Source organism: Anopheles aquasalis, chromosome 3 (assembly GCF_943734665.1).
Source record: "Anopheles aquasalis chromosome 3, idAnoAquaMG_Q_19, whole genome shotgun sequence".
Taxonomy (NCBI): domain Eukaryota; kingdom Metazoa; phylum Arthropoda; class Insecta; order Diptera; family Culicidae; genus Anopheles; species Anopheles aquasalis.
The window spans coordinates 22,668,096-22,674,095 of NC_064878.1; the positions used below are offsets into that span (position 1 = coordinate 22,668,096).

The following is a 6,000-nucleotide window of genomic DNA, read 5'->3' on the forward strand; positions in this document are numbered from 1 at the left end:
AGGATCAATTCGCTCCAAGCTCTAAGCACTCTTCCTGGGTTTCCCCGAAACTGCTCTTTATAAATGTAGATAAATCTTCAGAAATAATAAAACAAAGGAAATGGTATGTATTCTTTTGTACGTTACGGAAGTTTGCAATTCAGGAATATCAAAATGATGTTGAAAATCTTTCTAGACAAATGTCTATATCAATGTCGAGTATACAATTAAGCAGGGTAGTAGTGCCTAATTAATTGTACATCAATCGATATTGTCCGACAATTTCTAATGAAATTTAAAAATTTATAAAGACAATTTGATTGATAAAGTATAAAAAAAACTTAAAAAACGTATATGAACCATGCGCCTCCATCGCACAAAATGTTTCCTATGCTATATTCTTTGTTTCGTGTTCCTAAACATTCGCACTGTATGAGAGGCTTATCTTTTCAATGGCTAAATATTAGCATATTTATTTAATATTTTGATGTTCCTGAAAACATTTTATCTAGGAGCGATATCATACTATCGCAAACTTATCCTGTACCTTGGTAAATGCCGACAGGAATGTAATCTGACACTCACCCATCATTCCATTTATTTCTCACGTACTGATGCCACTGAATTTATGAAAGGTAAGCATCATGGCGCCATGTGACCAGCAGCATTTCCCCCTGCAGGCCACGGAATGAAACATGTAGCGACACACCCAACGGTGAAGCAATAATTGATCAATCTTACCCCGGCAGTACAACAATTAATCATCCATTCCGTTGGCTGGCGGCCGTCGTGCGCGCTCCTTTTCGGGCAAAAGAAGTAGCAACACTCAAAACGCGCCGTTTCCATCAATTTGCTTCTCTCAGGCCTTTGATTGAAAGTTCAATCGGGACCGGCCAGCCCTACTGTACACTTCATTAATTTTAAAATGTTCCCACAAATGGCTCCGAATGCAGAATGCTGTCTGGCGTCCCCTCGAACCGTTGTTGTTAAAACTGGTCGTTTGGCTTTTGAAAATTGATCATTTATTTTCCAAAAAGCGGCCAGCGACAGAGTGAGAGAGAGAAAAACAAACGCAGGATGCGACCTTTCACTTCTCTCCAGCCAGCCATCATATTTCGCAAAACCATCCGGGCCCCCAATTTTGCAGACGCACAGCACAGCATTTGGGTGAACTTTGGGCGAGCGGTTTATTGAATTTTAATTACAATCTGCACCATTGCTGCCCTCTCGCAACCCGTCAATCTCCGGTGACCAAGAGGTAGATTCCATTGGAGCCTTTTTTTTAAGCAAAACGCAGTAGCACCAGACCTGGCATAGGCTGGATGCTGGAGTGCAGCTTCTCGGGTGGTGCTGCTGCTTCGTCCGCAGGGATCGAGCGAGCAAATTGGATTTCGGCGTCACTTTTTCCAGAACACTTTTTTATTTTTATTTTATTTATTCCATCCAAGCCTACGGCCGCGGCACTTAGTGCTCTTTCCTTTCATGCGATGCGTGGATTTTCCTCCAATTTTCCATTTCCCTCAAACGCATCGAGCACGCTAGGGCTGTGAAAGTCGGGCCAGTAGCGAATTTGGTGGCGTTTATTTGCTTTCCAGCCCTGACCACCACCCCCACCCGCACTGCTTTTAACATTTTTAATTATTGCACCCAAAATGAATAATTACAAGTCGGCGCGTACCACCGCGTATGCAATTTCGGTTCGATGTTTTTATTTTGTTTCGTTTTTTCCCCCATTTTCCGATTTCCATGTCACGAAACAAACGTGGCAGCGATGGCAAATGGGCAGTGGCGTGTGTTTGTTTTTATTTTTGCTTTATTTCGCCCAGACTGTGGCCCTTATGTGAATACTCGACGGTGAACCAATTGGCAGGTTTCGGGTTCGTTAGGCGCTGGTTGGTTTGCACATTCGTGTTGGCTCAGTTTTTCTCCAGCTCCAGCTGCCTTTCCCCTTTGTGGCCTTTCGAGCCTTCCGCCTGACCTGAACCGTTGAATGCATTCTCTCCTCCCACCAGCTCCAGCGTTCACTCTCGAGCGGTTCGAATTTCGTTTCGATTGGCTACGAAATAGTTTTAATTGCACGCAAATGCAATTGCACCGAAAATATGCTCGTGTACTGCTCCACCGGCCCCAACCGCTTTTAGTGATACAGGAAATGCTGGTAAATGCTAACGTTTTCATTATTGAAACGCCAACCACACGGCAGCCTGAGGAGAAGGGCTTCAGACTGATTACTGCTTGATTGATGCCATAGCGCCATGCAAAAACCCGACATTCGAATTGGACTAACGATTAGTAGGACTTTTATCGATAAGTTAAGTTTCATCATTTTTAAAATTGCGATATTGGCAAGTTCATATTTGTTTTTGCTATTACATTAGCAAATATTCATATAACGGACAAATACTGCGGACGAAATACATACGAAACTTTTCGTAATTAAATAGAATCATTTAGTTTTCGAATTTCCTGAATACCTTATTGCAAATATTAACATTATCTTGTCCCGTATATGAAGGGTTGCTAAAAAGGTAACCAAGTTGCCGGTTATCTGCTAAATAATTGTAGAATAACTAAATCGACATCATTGCGGTTATGTTTTGCCGTATGTCAATATGCTGTTTAATGCAACTTTACGTTTGAATTCTAAACCCGCGTTCTTCATGAATACGGAAATTAAGAAAAAAAATGTATGATTCACTGGTTTACTACTATGGTAACCTCATGCGAGCTTCAAGAAGAGGAACCTTAAGTTAAGAAAATATAAGGACGCTTCTGCTTTCATGACATAGATCGCAATTATTACAGCGAATATCAGCTTTAATTTTGAAATTACAATTTAATTTTATTTAGTATTTCTCTCATTTAGTACAGAATCTGCTCGCGTAGTTTAACATGTTTCCTTTCTCATCTGCAACAAAGCTTTATATTGTTGATAAAAGATGTTCGCCTTTTTGCCTCATTTTGCGCATACCGTTTGTCTCCTTTTCCAGCTTCACTAACCGGGAATTTCACATTTTCCCCAGAAGCAAACTTATCAGCAACTTGAACAATCCCGCGGCGATACACCATCGCATCATCCCACCCGGCTCATCAAATCTGCCCTCAGGGACGTCCGTTTGTTGGCAGATTTTTGAAACCCGCCTGTCGTCGCATCATTTAATATTTATGCTCGCAGACAGACAGACAGACAGACAGACCGATGCTGCCTTGCCTGCATATCAACGGTGGCATATGTTTTCGTTCGTCTGCTGTTCGTCGGCCAGGCAAACGGACGAACCGGGACCTGGGACGAAACAATGGATGCATTCGATAATTAAGCGCCAAACCCCAGGACTCTGCTCTGTCGCTCTGACAATTTAAAACAATCGTTCGCGTGCATGGTAGTGGAAGAGGTAAAACGGGCTCCAACCGTTCCCGGGTGGTCACCCTTGCTACTGCTGATGATTATCCTTCGCCGGATGGTATTCTTGCCTTCTTCGTTTTGTTTTTTGCAAACTATTTCGTCGGTGATTTTTTTACTTTTGGCGGACCCATTGTTTCACGATGCATTGTGTCGCGAGCTGGGCGAATGTAAACAATAAATATTTGAGCTGCACATGCGTAGTAGCAGGACGCGCAAATGGCGCCATCAAGGGATTCATTCGGGTTTTGTTTAGTGGCATCCATTGGGAAATGGGAAGCATTTGGAGCGCACTTTTTTTTATTATAAATAAGACAAACATCATTCTGCCGCTCGAAAACCCCAAGGCTACCGGGTTTTTGCAAGATCTCGAGAGCTGGAAGGATGAGCTCTTTTAGGACGTTTACATTATCGAAATGCGCTGCATCTCACTGCATCACTATGTTTACCGCTATGCAGCTCGCTTTTATGTATCTGAACGATAATAACTGGCTTTTGAGATAAATGGTGGACATATGAATTCGTTTCTTTTTTAAACTAACTAAAATGGCAGAAAGAGAAAGAGAGAGTAAGCGAGAACTATACAAACACGATGGCGATACGATATCAGTGCGCACGTGCGCATCCCAAGGTTGGGCGGTGAAATTTGGTGAAACCAAGCAAAAAACCAACGCAGTGGATACGGAGCGGAAGCGGATATGGCCTATCGTGAGGTACGGCCCAGCTGCGGCACCTAGATCCCCCCCCCCCCCTCTTTTTGGCAATGATGCCATGTTTTATGGAAAATTGCAGCTCAGAATTCGAACGAGCTTCAGTTTCCCTGGATTGCGTTCCATTTTTATTTAACATCATACAGTTAAAGCATATTATCGCGTCGGCTTGTATAATTTAAAGGTCTGATTGAGAACCTTATAACTTTTGAGCGGAATATGCACTATTTTGAAAACTCCTTTTAATTATTTCTATTTAAAAAAAAGTAGAACTGTTATTACTAGGGGCAGTTATATTAAAAAACATATGAAAAAGGTATGCACAGATGTTATAGAGCACAGCATGTTTCATAAATCCACTACTTTTTATTTTTCTTCAATTAACAAAAAAAAGAAAAAGAAAGGAACGAAGGAAGGGCACAGGTGTTTTTGTTCGTCGAGAAGCGTCATCTTTCCAAAGCATAAAATAACAAAAAAGACCAAATTTCAACCGTAGCTGCTTCTCGCATAAATAAAGATGATAAAATGGAAGGTCCTCTTCAGAGAAGTTCCACAGAAGAAGAAAAAACAAATATTCAGAGGGCTAGTTTACAAATATCATTTCCTGTAACCGCTCAAGTGTTTATGGGTGAACTTCTTTTCGTCGTCTCATCTCTATTGTTTCCCATTCTTTTGCATGCATTGTGCATTGAGCAACGCACACGCTTCTGCACCTTGATGTTGTGCATCGCGAGGGAAAAAAGAAAATACAGAAATGCAGAAACATCTCAGTGTCAAGTGCCACAAACGCGCCTTTACGCGCCTTTTCCCGAGGAAATATGATCTGGGCATGTTTGTTAACACCAAGAACAACCGGCATTCGTGGAATCGTGGCTGCAATGGGCTGCGATACGGTGCAACATATTTATGTTTGGTGGCGCAGCCGAGACGCTCTTTCGTGACGAATGCCTTTGCGCTATTTGCGCTGCGGCAGGAAGGGGAAATAGCAACAGCACAAATAAACGATTCCCTGTGTCATTGGTTTGATAAAAATTAAAGCAAGTTTTACAGCAGCATACGAACGCCGGAAACGTGAGAAATGTCCACTAACAAAACATTCTTTCTTGCGAAACCATGAGGAGCATCGGCGAAGTCCAATCGGGGGCAGTGTATTGTGCAAAACGCATAGCATACGTCCATCTCGACGTGAATCGACGCGTTAAACATTTTGCAAAACAACAATAAACTAATAAACAACAAGACACCGCCTGCACCCCACCGTTGCAGTTAGCCAATCGGGGTGGGATCAAATGCGCTTTATGTAGACGGTGCGAAGCGAGCAAAAAGCACTATTCGCTCTGCAACTTGCCAATAACGCAACACGTAGCCTACGAAGACCACCGTGGTGTGGTTGCAAGTGAGAACGCTGACTCCAACAGGTGTTACGCCGCTCAACGTCAAGGGAATTTGGAGAAAAAGTGTTTCCCAGGATTTTGCCAAAAACTGAAGAAAGTAGAACGGACAAATCGGGAACAAGTGGAACACGATACGGAAGAGCAACGGGACTGGCCCGAAGCAAGGAAGCGTGTACCGTTAAGAGTGGTTGTTTGCAACGTCCGTCTGTTTCGACCCCGAGCTGACTCGGCATCATCGGCCGATGCAACGGTTCCAAAAGGGGGCAAACGGTTGCAGTAAGTTCCATTGAAGACTCGTGGTGCTCGTGGTTGATGGTTCGGTGTGGTGGGACAGTGTGGGATTCTTGGAACCGAAATGGGACAAGCTTATTGGTCCCTGTATAGAGACCATTATGTTAATGCTTGAAACATCACTGACCCTTCACCGTATTTCTCCTCTTCTTTTTCCACAGACTTATCGCAACAGGCACGAATCCGGAAGATAGTGCCATCGTCGTAGAAGGATTTTTATCAAACT

At 43.0% G+C, this 6,000-nt stretch overlaps 1 protein-coding gene across 4 annotated transcripts in view; it reads left to right on the plus strand.

Annotated features, from left to right (window-relative positions):
• The window catches only part of LOC126575129 (uncharacterized), a 41,246-nt gene that overhangs the window by 23,506 nt on the left and 11,740 nt on the right, over window positions 1-6,000 (plus strand). For all 4 annotated transcript variants that reach the window (XM_050235677.1, XM_050235679.1, XM_050235680.1 and 1 more), the window contains exon 4: window positions 5,936-6,000. This exon is cut by the window's right edge and continues 911 nt beyond it. The gene's annotated coding sequence lies outside the window, so the exon portion shown is untranslated. The remainder of the gene's footprint in view (window positions 1-5,935) is intronic.